General features: G+C 53.6%; 1 protein-coding gene across 7 annotated transcripts in view; it reads left to right on the forward strand.

The window, feature by feature from the left end:
• The window catches only part of ZDHHC15 (zinc finger DHHC-type palmitoyltransferase 15), a 90435-nt gene that overhangs the window by 23200 nt on the left and 46349 nt on the right, over window positions 1-20886 (forward strand). The window lies entirely within an intron of this gene.

Consider the following 20886-nt stretch of genomic DNA (forward strand, 5'->3'; position numbering starts at 1 on the left):
TCCCTTCTCCCTCCCTACTTCCATGCCTCACTCCCTCTCTCCATTCCTCTCTCTCTTCCTCTATCTCCCTCCCACCATCTCTGTCTTCACTCACTCTCTCTTCCTCCTTCGCTCTTTCTTCTTCTGTCTCCCTTGCTATCTCTCTTCCTCTCTATCCCTCCCTCCCCTTCTCTCTCAAACTTTCTATCTCCCTTCCTCTCTCTCCTCTCTCGCTGTCCCACCCTCCCTCTCTCTCCCCTTCCTCTCTCTTCCTCTCCCTCCCTCACTAAATACCACCCTCTCTATATATGTCCCTACTTCTCCCCCCCCTCTCGTCCTCTCTATCTCCCTCCCTCTCTATCTTCCTCTCTCACTCTGTCCTTCCTTCTCTCTCTCTCTTCATCACTCTTGCTTTCACTTCTTCTCTCAACCTCCCTCTCTCTCTCACACACACTCTTCCTCTCTCTCTGTCCCTCCACCTCTCTCCCTACCTTCCTCCCTCTCTCTCTCTCCTGCCATTGCTCTCACATTCTCTTTCCATCCCCTCTCTCTCCCCCCTCTCACACTCTCTCTTCCTCTCTCTCCATCTCTCTCTCTATTCCACTATCTCCTTCTGTCTTCCTCCCTCCCTCTCTCCATCTACCTCCTTTTCTCTCCCTTGCACTCTCTCTCCCTCCCTCACCTCTTTCTCTCCCAAACTTTCTTCCTACCTCTCTCTCTCCCTGTCTCTCTCTCACTCTGCCTCTTTCTCTTCCTCTCCCTCCCTCTCTCTCCCTTCCTCTCTCTGACCATCTATCTCTCTCCCTCCCTGCATCCCTCTCACTCTCTCACTCCTTCTCTCTTTGTCACTCTCACTTTCACTTCCTCTCTCAACCTCCCTCTCTCTCCCTACTTTCCTCCCTCTCTCTCTCACACTCTTCCTCTCCCTCTCTCTTCCCTTCTCTCTCTCTCTCTGTCCTCCATCTGTCTGCCTCCCTCTCGCTCTCTTTCTCCCCCACTTTCTCACACTCTCTTCCTCTGTCTCCCTCCCTCCTGCCATCGCTCTCACATTCTCTTTCCATCCCCTATCTCTCCTTTCCTCTCTCTCCCTCACTCCCTCATTCTCTCTCCCCACTCTCTCACACTCTCCCTCCCTATCTCTCTTCCCCCTCTCTCCCTGTCTCTCCCTTCCTCTTTCTCACTCTCTTCCTCTGAATATTACCATCCCTCCCTCTCTCTATTCCACTATCTCCTTCTCTCTGCCTTCCTCCCTCCCTCTCTCTCACTCTCTTTCACTCCCTCTCTCCCTCTTTTTCTCTCTGTCCCTCTCCCTCTCTTCATCCCTCTTTCTCTTCCTTTCTCTCTCCCTCCCTGCATCCCTCTCTCTTCTTCTCACTCTCTCACTCTGTACCTCCCTCCCTCTCTTCGTCTCTCTCACTCTCACTTCCTCTCTCACTCTCTCTCTCTCTGTACCTCCATCTCTCTCCCTACCTTCCTCGCTCTCTCCCCCTCTCACACTTTCTTTCTGTCTTTCTCTCTCTTCTTCTCCTCCCTTCTTTCATCCCTCCATCTCTCTCACACTCTCTCTCCCTACCTTTCTCTTTGTCCCTCTCCCTCCCTCTCTCTCTCCATTCCTCCATCACTCTCCCTCCCTGCCTCACTCTCTCTCCCCCTTCCTCTTTCCATTCCTCCCTCTCTTCCTCTCTCCCCCTCCCTCCCTCTCTCCTCTTGTCTCTCCCTCCCTCTCCCTCTCTTTCACTCCCTCTCACTTTCTCTTCCTTTCTCTCTGTCCCTCCATCTCTCTTCCTCTCTCCCTCTCTTCCTCTCACTCTCCCTCCATCTCTCTCCCTCCTTTTATCCCTTTCTCTCACTCTTCCTCTCTTTCCCTCTTTCTGTCTCTTCTTTTCTCTCCCTCCTCCTCCCTTTCCCTCACACTCATCCTCTCTTTACCTCCCTCTCTCTCTCTGTCCCTCCCTCCCACTTTCTCTTCCCATCCCCTCCCTCACTCCCTCATTTTCTCTCCCCCACTTTCTCTCTGACACTCTCCCTCCCACTCTTTCTCTCTACCTCCCACTATCTCTTCTTGTCTCTCTTCCCCCTCTCTCTCCATTTCTCTCTACCTTCCTCTTTATCACTTTCTTTCTCTATCACTCTCCCTCCTTTTCTCTCTCCCTCTCTCCATTCCTCTCTCTATTCAACACTCTCTCCCTCCATCTCTTTCTCTTTCTCTCTCTTCCTGTCTTTTTCCCTCTCTCTCTTCCTCTCACTCTCTCTTGGTTCCTCCATCTCTCTCCTCTCCCTGCCTCCCTCTATCTATCTTCCTCTCCCCCACCCTCTCTCCCTCTCTCTACTTCTCTCTCTCTCTTCCTCCATGTGTCTCTTACTTCTCTCTCCTTTTCTCCCTGCCTCCCTCTATCTTCCTCTCTCTCCACCCTCTCTCCCTTCCTCTTTATCACTCTCTTCCTCTCTCTATCCTCCTTCCCTCTCTTTCCCCCTTCTCTCTCTGTCTCTCTTTCTCTCTCCCTCTCTCTGTCTTCCTATCCCTCTCTTTCCAACTCTCTCTCTTTCATCCCTCCTTCTCCATTGCTCCCTTACTCTCTCTCTCCATCCCACTCTCGTTCTTCCACTTACTCTCTTTCCTTCTCTCTCTCTCTCCCTCTCCTTCTGTCTCCCTCCAGCCATCTCTCTCTCTCACACTTTCTCTTTCATCCCTTCTCTCACTCCCTCATTCTCTCTCCCCCACTTTTTCTCTCACACTCTCCCCCTCTATTACCCTCTTCCCACTATCCTCCCTCTCTCTATCCCACTCCCACACTCTCTCTCCCCTTCCTCTCTCTTCCACCCTTCCTCTTTCTGTCTCTTCTCTCGCTTCCTACTTCCATCCCTCCCTCTACAACCCTCTCTCCCTTTCTCTTTATTCCTTTCTCTTCCTTCCATCTCTCCACCCACCTCCCTCTCTCTATCACTCTCCATCCTTCCATCTCTCCACCTCCCTCCCTCCCTCTATCACTCTCTCTCCCCTTCCTCTCTCTCTCTCTACCCCTTCCTCTCTCCCACTCTCCCTCTCTCTCTCTTCCTTTCCTTCCCTCCCTCACTGTCTCTCTCCCTCCCACCCTCTCTCTTTCTCTCAGAAACTCTCTCTTCACCTCCACTCCTCTCCCTCCCTCACTCCATCTTGCTCTCTTAGACTCTCTGTCTCGCTTGCTCTCTCAACCTCCCTCTCTGTCTCCCCCTCTCTCCCTCTCTTTCTCTTCCACCCTCCCTCCCTCACTCTCTCACACTCTCTCTCCCTGTTTCCCTCTCCCAGACTCCATCTTTCTCTCTTCCTCTACCTCCATCCCTCCCTCCCTATCCCTCTCCCTCCCGCCATCTCTCTCTCTCACATTCTCTTTCTCTCCTTTCCTCTCTCTCCCTCCATCATTCTCTCCACCCTCTCACACTCTCTCTTCCTCTCTCTCCCTCCTCCCTCTATCACACTCTTTCATCCTCTCTCTCTTTCTCTTTGTCCCTCCATCTCTCCTTTCCTGCCTCTCTTCTCTCTCTCTTTATCTCTCTCCCCCCTCCCTGCCTACCTCTCCCACCATCTCTCTCCCTCCTCCTGTCTTTCTCTCCCTTTCTCTCTGTCCCTCCATCTCTCACTCTCTTCCTCTCCCTACCTCTCTCTCTTTGTCCCTCTCTCATTCCATCTCCCTCCTTTTATCCCTTTCTCTCACCCTTCCTCCCTACCTCCCTTTCTCTTTCTCTCTCTCCCTCTCTCATTCCTGCCCTCTCTTTCTCAGCCTCACTCTCTCTCTCCCTCTCTCTCTTCCCCTTCCTCTCTTTCCCACCCTCCCTCTTTCTGTTTCTTCTCCCTCCCTACCTCCATTCCTCCTTCCCTCTCTCTCCATTCTTCTCTCTTGCTCTCTCTCTGCCCCTTCCACCCACTCTCTACCTCTCTTTCCCTCCTGTCCCCCCCCGCTCTCTCTTTCCATCCCCTCTCTCACTCCCTAATTCTCTCTCCCCCCTTTTTCTCTCACTCTTCCTCTCTCTATTACCCTCCTCCCACTATCCCCCCTTTCTCCATCCCTCTCTCTATCCCACTCCATCTCTCTCCTCCTCTCTCTATCACCCTCCCCCTCTCTCTCCCTTCTCACTCTGTCTCTGTCCCTCTCTCTATTCCACTATCTCCTTCTCTCTCCCTCTCTGCCTTCCTCCCTCCCTCTCTCCATCTACCTCATTCTCTCTCACTCTTTCACTCTCTCTCCCTCCCTCACCTCTTTCTCTCCCAAACTTTCTTCCTCCCTCCCTACCTCTCTCTCTCCCTGTCCCTCTCTCACCTTCCTCTCTATCACTCTCCCTCTTTCTCTTCTTCTCCCTCCCTCCCTGCATCCCTCTCTCTTCTTCTCACTCTCTCACTTGGTCCCTCCCTCTCTCCTCTCTCCATTCCTCTCTTTTCCTCTCTCTCCTCCTTCCTCCCTCTCTCCATCTACCTCCTTCTCTCTCTCACTCTCTTTCACTCCTTCTCCCTCCCCCCTCTCTCTCACACACTCTCTCCCTCACCTCTTTCTCTCCCAAACTTTCTTCCTCCCTCTCTCTCCCCTTCCTCTCTCTTCCTGTCCCTCCCTCTCTCTCTTCCTCTCATTCTCCCTCTCTCTATCTGTCCCTTTCTCTCACTTTCACTTCCTCTCAACCTCCCTCTCTCTCTCACACTCTTCCTCTCCTTCTCCGTCCCTCCCTCTTTCTCCGTCTCTCTCTTCCTCCTTCTCCCTCTTCTTCTCCCTCTCTCTCTGTCCTCCATCTGTCTGCCTCCCTCTCACTCTCTTACTCTCTTTCTCCCCCACTCCCTCACTTTCTCTTCCTCTCTCTTCCTCTCCCTCCTGCCATCGCTCCTTCACTCCCTCATTCTCTCCCCCCCCTCTTCCTCTCACTCTCTCCGTCTCTGTCCCTCCCTATCTCTCTTCCTCTCTCCTCTCCCTGTTTCTCCCTTCCTCTTTCTCACTCTCTTCCTCTGTATATCACCATCCCTCCCTCTCTCACTTGCTCCTTCTCTGTCCCTCTCTCTATTCCACTATCTCCTTCTCTCTCCCTCTCTGCCTTCCTCCCTCTCTCTCTCCATCTACCTCCTTCTCTCTTTCACTCCCTCTCCCTCACTCTCTCTCCCTCCCTCCCCTTCTCTTTCTCTCCCAAACTTTCTTCCTCCCTCTCTTTCTCCCTTCTTCTCCTCCTCTCTCCCTCTCTCTCTTTCTCTCTCTTCCTTTCCCTCCCTCCCCCAATCCATCCCTTCCTATCTCTCTGTCCCTCTCCCTCTCCCTCCCTGCATCACTCTCTTACTCTGTCCCTCCCTCCCTCTCACTCTCTCTCTCTCTTCGTCTCTCTCACTTCCTCTGTCCCTCAATCTCTCTCCCTACCTTCCTCCCTCTCCCTCCTTTTATCCCTCTCTTTCTCTCTCAACCTGCCTCTCTCTCTGTCTCTTTCTCCTCCTTCCTCTCTATTCCACCTTCCCTCTTTCTGTCTCTTCTTTTCCCTCCCTCTCCCTCACTCACTCCCTCATTCTTTCTCTGACACTCTCCCTCCCACTCTCTCTTCAACTCTCTCTCTCTACCTCCCTCTATCTCTCTTCTTGTCTCTCTTCCCCTGTCTCTCCATTTCTCTCTATCTTCCTCTTTATCACTCTCTTTCTCTATCACCCTCCCTCCATCTCCCTCCCTTTCTCCACATCTCTCACTCCTTCTCTCTCGCTCCCTCCCTCTCTCTCTTGGTTCCTCCATCTCTCTCCTCTCCCTTCCTCTCTCTCGACCTCTTGCTCCCTCCCCCTCTCTCTCTTCCTCCCTCTCTCTCTATCCTCCCTGCATCTCTTACTTCCTCTCTCTCTCCCTCCATCTCTCTCCTTCTCTCCCTGCCTCCCTCTATCTATCGTCCTCTCTCCCTTCCTCTTTATCACTCTCTTCCTCTCTCTATCCTCCTTCCCTCTCTCTTTCCCCCTTCTCTCTCTCCCCGTCCCTCTCTCTATTCCACACTCTCTCTCTCCCTCCCTCCCTGCATCTCTCTTACTTCCTCTCTCTCTCCCTCCTCTTCCCTCTCTCTCCAACCCTCCCTATATTTCCCTCCCTTTCTCTCTCCGTCCCACTCTCGTTCTTCCTCTTACTCTCTTTCCTTCTCTCTCTCCCCCTCCCTCTCCCTCTGTCTCCCTCCAGCCCTCTATCTCTCTCCCTTCCTCTATTACCCTCCTCCCACTATCCCCCCTCTCTCCATCCCTCTCTTCCTCTCTCTCCCTCCCTCTCTCCTTCCTTCCATCTCTCCACCTCCCTTCCTCTCTCACTGTCTCCATGTCACTCTCTCCCCTTCCTCTTTCTGTCTCTTCTCTCCCTTTCTCTTCATTCCTCTTTCTCCCTCCTTCCTTCTCTCCCTTCCTCCCTACCTCTCTCCATCCTTCCATCTCTCTACCTCCCTCCCTCTATCACTCTCTTTCTCACTCCTGCACTCACTCCCTCCCTCTCTCTCAATCTCCTTGTCTCTCTCTACCCCTTCCTCTCTCCCTCAGAAACTCTCTCTTCACCTCCACTCCATCTTTCTCTCTTAGACTCTCTGTCTCCCCCCTCTCTCCCTCTCTCTCTCTCTCTTTCTCTTCCACCCTCTCTCTCCCTCCTTCCTTCTCCCTCTCTCCCTCTCTCCCGGTCTCCATCTTTCTCTCTCTTCCTCTACTTCCATCTCTCTACCTCCCTCCCTCCCTCTATCACTCTCTTACTCACTCCTGCACTCTCTCCCTCCCTCCCTCTCTCTCAATTTCCCTGTCTCTCTCTCCTTCCTCTCTCCCTCCCTCTCTTTTTACCCCTTCCTCTCTCCCACTCTCTCTTCCTCTCCGAAACTCTCTCTTCACCTCCACTCCTCTCCCTCCCTCACTCCATCTTTCTCTTAGACTCTGTCTCCCCCCCCTGTCTCTCTCCTTCCTTCTCCCTCATTCTCTCTCTCACACTCTCTCTCTCCCTGTTTCCCTCTCCCCCTTCTTCTCTCTCCCAGTCTCCATCTTTCTCTCTCTTCCTGTCCCTCCCTCCCTTACCCTCACCCTCACACTCTCTCTCTTCCTCCTGCCATCTCTCTCTCTCACATTCCCTTTCCCTCCACTCTCACTCTCTCCCTTCCTCTCCCTCTCACTTCTCTCTGTCCCTCCATCTCTCTTCCTCCCTGCCTCTCTCACTCTCTTCCTCTCTTCCCCTCCCTCCCTCTATCACACTCTCTCACCCTTTCTCTCCCTCTCTCTCCTGCCCTACCTCTCTTCCTCTCACTCTCCCTTTCTCTTTGTCCCTCCATTTCTCTCCCTCCCTGCCTCCCTCCCTACATCCACCTCTCCCTCTCCATCCCTCCATCACTCTCTCATTCCTCTCTCTCTTCCTCTCCCTTTCTCTGTCCCTTTTTCTCTTTCCCTCCCTCTCTATCTCCATTCCTCTCTCTTCCTCTCTTTCTCTCTCTCTCTCTGTCCCTTCCTCTCCCACTCTCTTTCTCTCGCTCTCTACCTCTCTTCCTCTCACTCTCCCTTTCTCTTTGTCCCTCCATATCTCTCCCTCCCTCCTTCCCTCTCTCTCTTTGTCCCTCTCTCATTCCGTCTCCCTCCATCTCTCTCCCTATTTCATCCCTTTCTCTCACCCTTCCTCCCTTTTTTTCTCAACCTCCCTCTCTCCCTCCCTCTGCCTCACTCTCTCTCTTCCCCTTCCTCCCTACCTCCATTCCTCCTTCCCTCTCTCTCCATTCTTCTCTTGCTCTCTCTCCCTCCCTCCTCCTCCCTTTCCCACCCACTCTCTACCTCTCTTTCCCTCCTGTCCCCCCGCTCTCTCTTTCCATCCCCTCTCTCACTCCCTAATTCTCTCTCCCCTCCTCTATCTCTCTTCCTCTCTCTATTACCCTCCTCCCACTATCCCCCTCTCTCTATTCCACTCTCTCTCCCACTGTCTCCATGTCTCTCTCTCCCCTTCCTCTCTCTCCCACCCTTCCTGTTTCTGTCTCTCCCTCTCCCTCCCTCCCTCTACAACCCTCTCTCCCTTCCTTCCTTCCATCTCTCTACCTTCCTCCCTCCAACACTCTCTCTCAATCTCCCTCTCTCTCTCCCCTTCCTCTCTCTCCCTCCCTTTCTCTCCATTCCTCTCTCTCCCTTCCTCTCAGAAACTCTCTCTTTCCCTCCACTCCTCTCCCTCCCTCCCTCACTCCCTCTTTCTCTTAGACTCTCTGTCTCACTTGCTGGCTCAACCTACCTCCCTCTCTCTCCCCTTCTTCTCTCTCCCAGTCTCCATCTTTCTCTCTTCCTCTAACTCCATCCCTACCTACCTCCCTTACCCTCTCTCTCACATTCTCTTTCCCTCCACTCTCTCTCCCTGTCTCTCTCTTCCTCCTTCTCTATCTCTTCCTGTCTTGCCCTCCCTCTCTCTCTCTCTCCCTCTCACTTATCTGTCCCTCCATCTCTCTTCCTCTCTCCCTCTATCACACTTTCTCACCCTCTCTCTCCTGCCCTACCTCTCTTACTCTCCCTTTCTCTTTGTCCCTGCCTCCCTCTTTGTCCCTCTCTCATTCCCTCTCTCTCCCTACCTCCCTTTCTCTCTCCATTTCTCTCTCTCTCTTCCTCTCCCTTTCTCTGTCCCTTCCTTTCTCTCCCTCCCTCCATCTCTCTCAAACTTTCTTTATCTTTCTCTACCTCCCTCTTTCCCTCCCTCTCTATCTCCCTTCTCCTGTCTGTCTATCCCTCCCCTTCTCTTCCTCCCTGCCCCTCTCACTCTCTTCCTCTCTCTGTCCCACCTTCCCTCTCTCTCTCACTCTTCATCTCTCCCTCCATCTCTCTCCCTCCTTTTATCCCTTTCTCTCACCCTTCCTCCCTCCCTCTCTCATTCTCTTTCTCAACCTCCCTCTCTCTCTCCCTCCCTCTGCCTCACTCTCTCTCCCTGTCTCTCTCTTCCCCTTCCTCTCTTTCCCACCCTCCCTACCTCCATTCCTCCTTCCCTCTCTCTCCATTCTTCTCTTGCTCTCTCTTTCCCTTCCACCCACTCTCTACCTCTCTTTCCCTCTTGTCCCCCCGCTCTCTCTCTTTCCATCCCCTCTCACTCCCTCACTCCCTAATTCTCTCTCCCCCTCTCTCCCTTCCATTTCTCCACCTCACTCCCTTTATCACTCTCTTTCCCACTCCCGCACTCTCTCTCCCTCTCTCCCTCACTCTCACTGTCTCCATGTCTCTCTCTTCCACCCTTCCTCTTTCTGTCTCTTCCTCTCCCTCCCTCTACAACCCTCTCTCCCTCTCTTTCTCCCTTCCTCCCTCCCTCTCCTTCCTTCCATCTCTCCACCCACCTCCCTCTCTCGATCACTCTTTCTCACTTCCTCTCTCTCATTCTTTTTTCTCCCTCCCTCCCTCTCTCTCCCCTTCCTCTTTCTGTCTCTTCCTCTCCCTCCCTCCCTCTCTCTCTGTCTCCCCCCTCTCTCTTTCTCTTCCACCCTCTCTCTCCCTGTCTCTCTCTCCCTCCCTCCCTCCCTCTCTCTCCCCTTCTTCTCTCTCCCCCTCTCACACTCTCTCTCCCTTCTTCCTCTCTCTCCCTCCTCCTGTCTTGCCCTCCCTCTCACTGTCTCTCTGTCTCTCTGTGTGTCTCTGTCTCTCTCTGTCTCTGTCTCTTTCTCTCCTGTCCTTCTCTCTCTCTCTCTCTGTCTCTCTCTCTCTCCCAGTCTCCATCTTTCTCTCTCTTCCTCTAACTCCATCCCTACCTACCTCCCTTACCCTCTCCCTCCATCATTCTCTCTCCCTTCCTCTCTCTCCCTCTCACTTTCTCTCTGTCCCTCCATCTCTCTTCCTCCCTGCCTCTCTCTCTCTTCCTCTCTTCCCCTCCCTCCCTCTCTCCCGCCCTACCTCTCTTCCTCTCACTCTCCCTTTCTCTTTGTCCCTCCATATCTCTCCCTCTCTCTCTCTCCCCCCTCCCTCACACTCCCTCTCCCTACCTCTCTCTTTGTCCCTCTCTCATTCCCTCTCCCTCCCCAACCCTACCTCTTTCTGTCTCTTTCTCTCCTTCCCTCCCTCTCCCTCTCTCCCTTCTCCTGTCTCTCTCTTCCTCCCTGCCCCTCTCACTCTCTTCCTCTCTCTCCCTCCCTCTCTTTCTTACACTCTATCTTCCTCTCTCTCCCTCTCCCTCCATCTCTCTCCTGCCTTTTATCCCTTTCTCTCACCCTTCCTCCCTCCCTCTCTCTTTCTCAACCTCCCTTTCTCTCTGCCTCACTCTCTCTTCCCCTTCCTCTTTCTGTTTCTTCTTCTCCTTCCCTCTCTCTCCATTCTTCTCTCTTTCTCTCTCTCTCTCTGTCCCTCCCTCCCACTCACTACCTCTCTTTCCCTCCTGTCCCCCCCCGCTCTCTCTTTCCATCCCCTCACTCCCTCATTCTCTCTCCCCCTCTTTTTCTCTCACACTTTCCCTTCCACTATCTCTCTTCCTCTCACTCTCCCCCTCTTTCTCCATCTCTCTCCCTTCCTCTTTCTCACTCTATTGCCCTCCTCCCACTATCCCCCCTCTCCATCCCTCTCTCTATCCCACTCTCTCTCCCTACCTCTCTTCCTCTCTCTCCTTCCCTTTCTCCCTTCCTCCCTCCATCACTCTCTTTCTCACTCCCGCACTCTCTCTCCCTCCCTCTACAACCCTCTCTCCTTTTCTCTTCATTCCTCTCTCTCTCCCTCTATTTTTCTTTTTTCTTACTCTCTCTCCCTCCCTCTCTCCATCCTTCCATCTCTCCACCTCCCTCCCTCCCTCTATCACTCTCTTTCTCACTCCTGCACTCTCTCTCCCCTTCCTCTCTCCCACCTTTCCTCTTTCTGTCTCTTCCTCTCTCTCTCTCTACCCCTTCCTCTCTCCTACCCTCCCTCACTGTTTCTCTCCCTTCTTCTCTCTCCCTCCCACCCTCTCTCTTTCTCTCAGAAACTCTCTTCACCTCCACTCCTCTCCCTCACTCCATCTTTCTCTCTTAGACTCTCTGTCTTGCTTGCTCTCTCAACCTCCCTCCCTCTCTCTGTCTCCCCCCTCTCTCTTTCTCTTCCACCCTCTCTCTCCCTGTCTCTCTCTCCCTCTCACACTCTCTCCCAGTCTCCATCTTTCTCTCTCTTCCTCTAACTCCATCCCTACCTACCTCCCTTAACCTCTCCCTCCCTCTCTCCCTCTTCCTCTTGCCATCTCTCTCTCATTCTCTCCCCCTCTCACACTCTCTCTCTCCCTTCCTCCCTCTCCCTCTCTTCCTCTCTGTCCCTCCATCTCTCTTCCCCTCCCTCCCTCTATCACACTTTCTCACCCTCTCTCCCTCTCACTCTCCCTTTCTCTTTGTCCCTCCATATCTCTCCCTCTCTTCCTCTCTCTCCCTATCTCTCTCTCCCCCCTCCCTGCCTCCCTCACACTCCCTCTCCCTACCTTTCTCTTCGTCCCTCTCTCTCCCTCCCTACATCACTCTCTCCATTCCTCTCTCTCTTCCTCTTTCCCTTCCTATCTCCCATCCTCTCTCTCCCTCCCCCTTCTCTTCCTCTCTCTGTCCCTCCATCTCTCTTCCTCCCTGCCCCTCTCACTCTCTTCCTCTCTCCCCCTCCCTCCCTCTCTTTCTTATACTCTATCTTCCTCTCTCTCCCTCTCCCTTTCTCTTTGTCACTATCTCTCCCTCCATCTCTCTCCTTCCTTTTATCCCTTTCTCTCACCCTTCCTCTCTTACCCTCCCTCGTTCTGTTTCTTCTTCTCCTTCCCTCTCTCTCCATTCTTCTCTCTTTCTCTCTCTCTCCCTCCTCCTCCCTTTCCCTCCCTCTCTCTCTGTCCCTCCCTCCCACTCACTACCTCTCTTTCCCTCCTGTCCCCCCCCACTCTCTCTCTTTCCATCCCCTCACTCCCTCATTCTCTCTCCCCCTCTTTTTCTCTCACACTTTCCCTTCCACTATCTCTCTTCCTCTCACTCTCCCCCTCTTTCTCCATCTCTCTCCCTTCCTCTTTCTCACTCTCCTCCTCTATCACTCCCTCTCACTCCCGCACTCTCTCTCCCTCTCGCTTCCTACTTCCATCCCTCCCTCCCTCTACAACCCTCTCTCCATTCCTCTCTCTCTCCCTCTATGTCCCTCCATCTTTCTCCCTTCCTCCCTCTATCACTCTCTTCTCCCTCACTCTCTCCCCCTCTATTTTTCTTTTTTCTCTCCATCCTTCCATCTCTCCACCTCCCTCCCTCCCTCTATCACTCTCTCTCCCTCCCTGTCTCTCTCTCCCCTTCCTCTCTCCCACCACCTACCACCATCCCTCCCTCCCTCTATATCCTTTCCTCCCTTTCTCTCCATTTCTCTCTCTCTCTACCCCTTCCTCTCTCCTACCCTCCCTCACTGTTTCTCTCCCTTCCTCTCTCTCTTTCTCTCAGAAACTCTCTTCACCTCCACTCCTCTCCCTCACTCCATCTTTCTCTCTTAGACTCTCTGTCTCGCTTGCTCTCTCAACCTCCCTCCTTCTCTCTCTGTCTCCCCCCCTCCCTCCCTCTCTCACACTCACTTCCCCTCTCTCTCCCTTCCTCTCTCTCCTTCTACCTCCATCCCTCCCTCCCTCATTCTCTCCACCCTCTCACTCTCCCTCACTCTCTTCCTCTCTATCTTCCTCTCTCCCCCCTCCTCCTATCTCTACCTCTCTTTCCCTCCATCTCTCTTCCTCCCTGCCTCTCTTCCCCTCCCTCCCTCTCTCACACTCTACCTCCCTCTCACTTTCTCTCTGTCCCTCCATCACTCTTCCTCCCTCCCTCTCACTCCCTACCTCTCTTCCTCTCACTCTCCCTTTCTCTTTGTTCCTCCATATCTCTCTCTCCCCCCTCTCTCTCCCACCCTACCTCTTTCTGTCTTGTCTCTTCCCCTCCCTCTCTCTCTTCCTCTCTCTGACTCTCCCTCCCTCCCACACTCTCTTTTTCTCTTTCCCTGCCTCTCACTCCCTTCCTCTCTCCCTCCTCCTGTCTCTTCCTCACTTTCTCTCCCTTTCCCTGTCCATCTCCCTCCCTTCCTGTCTCTCCATCTCTCCCTTCCTCTCTCCCCCTTCCCCTCTCTCCCTCTATCACACTCTCTCAACCGCCCTACCTCTCTTCCTCTCACTCTCCCTTTCTCTTTGTCCCTCCATATCTCTCCCCCTCTCCCTACCTCTCTTTCTTTGTCCCTCTCTCATTCCGTCTCCCTCCTTTTATCCCTTTCTCTCACCCTTCCTCTCTCTCCCTACCTCCCTTTCTCTTTCTCTCAACCTCCCTCTGCCTCACTCTCTCTCTCCCTGTCTCTCTTCCCCTTCTTCTCTTTCCCACCCTCCCTCTTTCTGTTTCTTCTTCTCCCTCCCTACCTCCATTCCCTCTTCCCTCTCTCTCCATTCTTCTCTCTTCCTCTCTCTCTCCCCCTCTCTGTCTTTCCATCCCCTCTCCCTCCCTTTATCTCTCTGCCCTCTCTGTCCATTTCTCTCTACCTTCCTCTTTCTTATTCTCTATCACTCTCTCCCTCTCTCCATCCCTCTATATTCCACTCTCTCTCTTCCTGTCTCTTTTTCTCTCGCTCCTTCTCTCTGTCTCCCTCCCTCTTACTCCCTCCCTCTCTCTTGGTTCCTACATCTCTCTCCTTCTCTCCCTGCCTCCCTCTATTTTCCTCTCTCTCCTCCCTGTCTCCCTTCTTCTTTATCACTGTCTTCCTCTCTATCTCTCTCTTTCCCCCTCTCTCTCTGTCCCTCTCTCTATTCCACACTCTCTACCTCTCTCTCTCTCCCTCCCTGTGTCTCTCTTACTTCTTCCCACTCTCTCACTCCCTCTCCCTTTCTCCCTCCAACTCTCTTTCATCCCTCCCTTACTCTCTCTCTCCGTCCCACTCTCATTCTTCCTCTTACTCTCTTTCCTTTTCTCTCTCCCCCTCCCTCCCTCTTTTTTGTCTCCCTCTCTCTCTCACACACTTTTTTTCATCCCCTCTCTCCATCCCTCTATCTCTCCCTCCCTCCCACTCTCTTCAACTCTTTCTTCCTCTTTCTATCACCCTCTCTCCATCCCTCTCTCTATTCCACACTCTCTCTCCCTCTCCCTCCCTCCCTCTGCCTTCCTATCTCTCCCTCCCTTACTCTCACTCTCATTCTTCCTCTTACTCTTTCCTTCTCTCTCTCTCCCTCCATCCCTCTCTTTCTCACTTCTGCACTCTCTCTCCCTCCCTCCCTCTCCCCTTCATCTCTCTCCCACCCTTCCTCTTTCTTTCTCTTCCTCTCCCTCCCTCTATATCCCTCCCTCCCTTTCTCTCCATTCCTCTCTGTCTCTCTCCCACTCTCCTTCCCACCCTCTCTCTTTCTCTCACAAACTCTTCACCTCTCCCTCCCTCATTCCCTCTTTTTCTCTTTGACTCTCTGTCTCGCTTGCTCTCTCAACCTCCCTCCCTCTCTCTCTGTTCCCCCCTCTTTCTCCCTGTCTTTCCTTCCCTCTCTTTCACTCTCACTCTCTCTTCCTGTCTCCCTCTTCCCCTTCCTCTCTCTCACTCCCTCTCTCACACTCTATTTTTCTCTCTTTCCCTCTCTCTCCCTTCCTCTCACTTTCTCTCCCTTTCTCTCTGTTCCTGCCTCTCTCACACCCTCTTCCTCTCTCTGTCCCCCTCTCTCTCCTTCTCTTTCCCTCCCTATCTTCCTCTCCCTCTTCCTCTTTCCCTCCCTCTCCCTTTCTCTCTTTCCCGCCATCTCTCCCTCCCTGCCTCTCTCACTCTCTTCCTCTCTCACTCTCTCTCTCAAACTCTCTCTCCCTTTCTTTGTCCTTCCATATCTCTCCCTCCCTCCCACTCTCTCCCTCTCTCTTTGTCCCTCTCCCTCCTTTTATCCCTCTCTCACCCTACCTCCTTTTCTCGTTCTCTCTCCCTCTCTCATTCCCCTCCCTCTCTTCCTCTCTCCCTGTCTCTCTCTCCCCCTTCCTCTCTATCCCTCCCTCCCACTCTCTCTTCCTCACTCTCTACCTCTTTCCCTCCTGTCCCCCCCTCTCTCCTCCACTTTCTCTCTGACACTCTCCCTCCCACTCTCTTCAACTCTGTCTCCCTCCATCTCTCTTCCTCTCTCCCCCCCTCTCGATTTCTCTCTACCTTCCTCTTTCTCACTCTCTTCCTCTATCACCCTTTCTCCATCCCTCTATTACACTCTCATTCTCCCTTTCTCTCTCACTCTCTCTCCCTCTCTTTCCCCCTTCTCTCTCTCTCTCCCTCCTTCCCACCCTCTCTATCTCCCTCTCTCACTCCTTCTCCCTATCTTTCTTCTTCCCTCTCTCTTTCATCCCTCCTTCTCCCTCTCTCACCCTTCCTCTCTCACTCTCTTCCTCTATCACCCTCCTCCCACTCTCTCCCTCCCTTTTCCCTCTCTCTCGCTACCTACCTCCACTCCTCCCTCCCTTTCTCTCCATTCATCTCTTTGTCTCTCTACCCCTTCCTCTCTCCCTCTTCCTCTCTTCCTCTCCTTCCCTCCCTCACTCTCTCTCCCTCCTACCCTCTCTCTCTCTCTCACTCCCTCTTTCTCTCTTCGACTCTGTGTCTCGCTCTCTCAACCTCCCTCCCTGTCTCCCTCTTCCCCTTCCTCTCTCTCCCACTCTCCCTCCCTATCTCTCTCTTCCTTACCCTCTCACTACCTCCCTCTCTCTCTGTCTTCCTCTCACTCTCTTTCCCTCCATCTCTCTCCCTCCTTACCTCCCTCTATCGCTCTCCCTCTCTCTACCCACTATCTCTCCCTCTCTCTCACACTCTTTCCCTTCTTCTCACTCCCTCATTCTCTCCCTCCACCTCTACCTATCTGTCTCCCTCTCCCTTCTTCCATCTCTCTCTCTCCCCCTCCCTCTCCCTCTACTTCCCTCCTCCCGCCCTATCTCTTTCCCTTTCTCTCTGTCTCACTCCCTCCCTCTCTCTCTCCTTCCCTCTCTCTTCCTCCTTCTCACCCTCCCTCCCTCTTACTCTCTCTTCCTCCCTCCCTCCCTGTCTCTCACACACTCTTACTCCCTCGCTCTCTTCCTCTCTCCCACCCACCCTCCCTATCGCTCCCTACCTCCATCCCTCTCTGTCCCCCACTCCTTCTCTCATCATTCCTCTCCCCCTTCCTCTCCCTGTATTCCTCTCTCCCACTCTCCCTCTTTCTCTCATCCCCTCCCTCCCTGTCTGTCTGTTCCTCCCTCCTTCTCGCATGCTCTTACTATCTCTCCCTCTCTTTCTACCTTCCTCTCTCTCCCTCACACTCTCTTTCCCTCCATTCTCTCTCCCCCCTCTCTCACACTCTCCTTCTCTCTCTTCCACTTTCTCTGTCTCTCCCTTCCTCTCTTTCCACCCCCTCTCTCCATCCTTCTCTATTCCTCTGTCTTCTTCCCTCTCTATCCTTCACTCTCACTCCCTCTCTCCCTACCTCCCCTCTCTCTCTTCCTGCCTCTCTCCCTCTACTTCCCTCCTTCCCTGTTTCCCCGACCTTCCCTCTCACTCCTCCCACCCTCTCTCCTTCCCTCCCTCTCTCTCAGTCTCACTGCCTCCCTCTCTCTCTTCCATCTCTATCTCTTCCTCTCACTCTCCCTCCCTCCCATCCTCTTTCCCCTCTTTCCCTCCCTCTCTCTCATTCCTTCTCTCTTCCTCCCTCATACTCTTTCCCTCCCTCTCTTTCTCACTCTCTTCCTCTATTTGCACCCCCTCTTTCCATCTTTTTCTCTATCTCTGTCTCCATCCCGCTCTCTATTCCACTCTCTCTCCTTCACTTTCACTCTCTCTCCCTCCTTATCTCTCTTCTCTTTCCCTCTCTCCCTCCCCCTCCTTCTCTCTCTCTCTGTCCCTGCCTCTCTCCGTCAATCTCTCTTCCTCCCTCTCCCTCCCACTCTCCTTCTCTTTCCTTTCTCTCTCTCCTCTCTCACTCTCACTCCCTCTGCTTTTCTCTGTCCACCTACCTCCCTGTCTCTCTCACTCCCTCTTTCTCTCTTCGACTCTGTGTCTCGCTCTCTCAACCTCCCTCCCTCTCTCCCTCTCCTTATTTCTCTTCCATCCTCTCACTCTCTCTCCTCCCTCTCTCTCTCCCTGTCTCCCTCTTCCCCTTCCTCTCTCTCCCACTCTCCCTCCCTATCTCTCTCTTCCTTACCCTCTCACTACCTCCCTCTCTCTCTGTCTTCCTCTCACTCTCTTTCCCTCCATCTCTCTCCCTCCTTACCTCCCTCTATCGCTCTTCCTCTCTCTACCCACTCTCTCTCCCTCTCTCTCACACTCTTTCCCTTCTTCTCCCTCCCTCACTCCCTCATTCTCTCCCTCCACCTCTACCTATCTGTCTCCCTCTCCCTTCCTCCATCTCTCTCTCTCCCCCTCCCTCTCCCTCTACTTCCCTCCTCCCGCCCTATCTCTTTCCCTTTCTCTCTGTCTCACTCCCTCCCTCTCTCTCTCCTTCCCTCTCTCTTCCTCCTTCTCACCCTCCCTCCCTCTTACTCTCTCTTCCTCCCTCCCTCCCTGTCTCTCTCACACACTCTTACTCCCTCGCTCTCTTCCTCTCTCCCACCCACCCTCCCTATCGCTCCCTACCTCCATCCCTCTCTGTCCCCCACTCCTTCTCTCATCATTCCTCTCCCCCTTCCTCTCTCGCTTCCTCTCCCTGTATTCCTCTCTCTCCCACTCTCCCTCTTTCTCTCATCCCCTCCCTCCCTGTCTGTCCCTCCCTCCCTATCTCTTTCCCTCCCTCTTTCTACCTTCCTCTCTCTCCCTCACACTCTCTTTCCCTCCATTCTCTCTCCCCCCTCTCTCACACTCTCCTTCTCTCTCTTCCACTTTCTCTGTCCCTCCCCCCTCTCTCTCCCTCTTTCCCTCCCTCCTTACCTCCCTCTATCTCTCTTCCTCTCTCTCCCTTCCTCTCTTTCCACCCCCTCTCTCCATCCTTCTCTATTCCTCTGTCTTCTTCCCTCTCTATTCCACTCTCTCTCCTTCACTCTCACTCCCTCTCTCCCTACCTCCCCTCTCTCTCTTCCTGCCTCTCTCCCTCTACTTCCCTCCTTCCCTCCCTCTCTCTCAGTCTCACTGCCTCCCTCTCTCTCTTCCTCTCACTCTGTCTCTCCTTCCATCTCTATCTCTTCCTCTCACTCTCCCTCCCTCCCATCCTCTCTCCCCTCTTTCCCTCCCTCTCTCTCATTCCTTCTCTCTTCCTCCCTCATACTCTTTCCCTCCCTCTCTTTCTCACTCTCTTCCTCTATTTGCACCCCCTCTTTCCATCTTTTTCTCTATCTCTGTCTCCATCCCGCTCTCTATTCCACTCTCTCTCCTTCACTTTCACTCTCTCTCCCTATCTCTCTTCTCTTTCCCTCTCTCCCTCCCCCTCCTTCTCTCTCTCTCTGTCCCTGCCTCTCTCCATCAATCTCTCTTCCTCCCTCTCCCTCCCACTCTCCTTCTCTTTCCTTTCTCTCTCTCCTCTCTCACTCTGCTTTTCTCTGTCCACCTACCTCCCTGTCTCTCTCACTCACTCTTACTCCCTCGCTCTCTCTCTCCCTTTTTCCCTTCTCCCTCCCTCCCTCTCTCCCTGTCTCTCTCCCACCCTCCCTCTTTCTGTCTCTTCCTCTCCGTCCCCCTCCCTCTCTCACTTTGTCTCTCCTCTCTCTCTCTTCCTTTCTGTCTGTCTTACTCTCTCAACCTCCCTCCCTCTCACTCTCTGTCCCTCCATCTACCTCCCACTCTCTCTCTCTCCCTGTCTCCCTCTCTCCCTCCTTTTCTCTCTATTCCTCTTCTTCCCACCGTCCTTCCCTATCTCCCTCTCCCTCCCCCTCTTTTTCTTTCACTCTCTTCTTCTCTCTGTCCCTCTTTCTCCATTCCTCCCTCTCTGTCCCTCATACTCTCTTTACCTCCCTCTCTCTTTCTCCCTTCCTTTTTCTCACTCTCTTCCTCTCTATCTCCCTATCTTTCTTCTTCTCTTTCCCTCTCTCCCTCTCCCGGCCTCCCTCTCTTTCTTCCTCTTTCTCCCTCCCTCTCTCTCTCACCCTCTCTACCTCCCTCTGTCTCTCTCTTCCTCTCTTTCTCCATTCCTCTCTCTCCCTGACTCTCCCTATTTCCTTCTCCCTCCCTCTCTTTCTTCCTATCTTTCTCCCTCCCTCTGTCCCTATCTCTCTACTGCTCTCTCCCTCCCTCTCTCTCATTCATTACCTCCTTCTCTCTCCCTGACTCTCCCTATCTCCCTCTCCATCCCTCCCCTATCTCTCCCTCCCTCTCTACCTCTCCCTCCTCCCTTTCTTCCTGTCTTTCTCCCTCCCTCCCTCTGTCCCTATCTCTCTACTGCTCTCCCTCTCACTCTTTCCCTCCTTCTCTCTCTCCCTCTCCTTCCCTCCCTCCCTGTTTCCCTGACTTTCCCTCTCTCTCCCTGTCCCTCCCCTCTCTCCCTTCTTCCCTCCCTCTATCACCATTCCCCCTCTCCCTCCTTCTCTCTCTATCCCTCTCTCCTTCCCTCTCTGTATTCCACTCTCTCTCTCCCTCCTTCATCTCTCTCCCTCATACTCTTTCCCTCTCTATCCCTCTCACTATTTCCCTCCCTATCTCTCTTCTCTCTCTCCCTCTATTTCTCCCTCCTTCCTCTCTCTCACCCTATCTCTCTCCCTCCCTCCCTATCTCTCAATCTCTGACTCTTCCTCCATCCCTCTCCCTCTCTCTCCCCCTCCCTCTCTCTTCTTCCCTCTCTCCCTCTGCTTTTCTCACTCCCTCCCTTCCACCCTCTATCCCACTCTCTCCTTCTCTCTCCACCTACCTCCCTGTCTCACTCACTCTCCCTTTCTTTTTCTCTTTCTCCCTCACTTTCTCTCTCCCTCCCTGTCTCCCACTCCTTCTCTGGTCATTCTTCTCTCCCCCTCTCACTTTGTCCCTCCCTTTCTCCCTCCCTGCCTCCCTCTCACTTTCTTCCTCTTTCTCTCCCTCTCCCCCTTCCTCTCTCTCCCACTCTTCCTCATCCTCTCCCCTCCCTTACCTTCTCTCTACCACCCTCTCTCTCTCCCTCTCTTTTCCTCCCTCTCTCTCACATTCTCTTTCCCTGTCCCACCCTCTCCCTCCTTACCTCCCCCTATCTCTCTCCCTTCCTCTTTCTCTTTTCCTCTATTACTACCCCCTCCCTCCTTTTCTCTCTATTCCTCTCTCTCCTTCACACTCACTCTCTCCCTCACCCTCTACTTCCCTCCCTGTTTCCCTGTCCTTCCCTCTCTCCCTCCTCCCATTCTCTCTCTTCCTCTCTCTCCTTCCTCCCACCCTCTCTTCCTCTCTCTGTCACCCTCCCTCTCCCTCCTTCTCTCTCTCCATCCCTCTCTCTCCCTCTCCTTCCCTCTCGCTCTCTCTCCCTTATCTCCCTCCCTCTCTCTCATTCTCTCTCCCTCTCTCCCTCCTTACCTCCATCTCTATTCCTCTCTCTTCCTTCCTCTTTCTCTTCTTTCTATCACCATCCCTCCTCTCTCCCTCCTCCTCTATCACCATCCCACCGTCCATCTCTGTATTCCACTCTCTCCTTGTCTCTCACCCTGTCTCCCTCCCTCCCTCCCTCTCTCTCTCATTCTCTCTTCCCCCTCTCACACTCTCCCTCCCTCTCATTCTCTCCCTCTCTCTCCATTCCTCCCCTCTCCCTCCTTACTTCCCTCTATCTCTATTCCTCTCTCTCCCCCCGTCTCTCCCTTCCTCTTTCTCACTCTCCTCCTCTATCACCCTCCCCCCTCTCTCCCTCCTTCTCTCTCTATCCCTCTCTCTCCGTCCCTCTCTATATTCCACTATCTGTCCTTCACTCTCACTCTTTCTTTCCCTCCCTATCTCTCCCTCCCTCCTCTCTCCCCCTCCCTCCCTCCGTTTCTCTCTTCCTCTCTCCCTCCTTCTTCCACTCCCTCCTTCTCTCTCTTCCTCTCTCTGTCCCTTCCCCTCTCCCTCACTCCCTTCCTGCCTCTCCCTCCCCTCTCTCTTCCTCACTCTCCCTCTACTTCCCTCCTTCCCTGTCTCCCAATCCT

This window comes from Monodelphis domestica, chromosome X, assembly GCF_027887165.1.
Source record: "Monodelphis domestica isolate mMonDom1 chromosome X, mMonDom1.pri, whole genome shotgun sequence".
Classification (NCBI taxonomy): Eukaryota; Metazoa; Chordata; class Mammalia; order Didelphimorphia; family Didelphidae; genus Monodelphis; species Monodelphis domestica.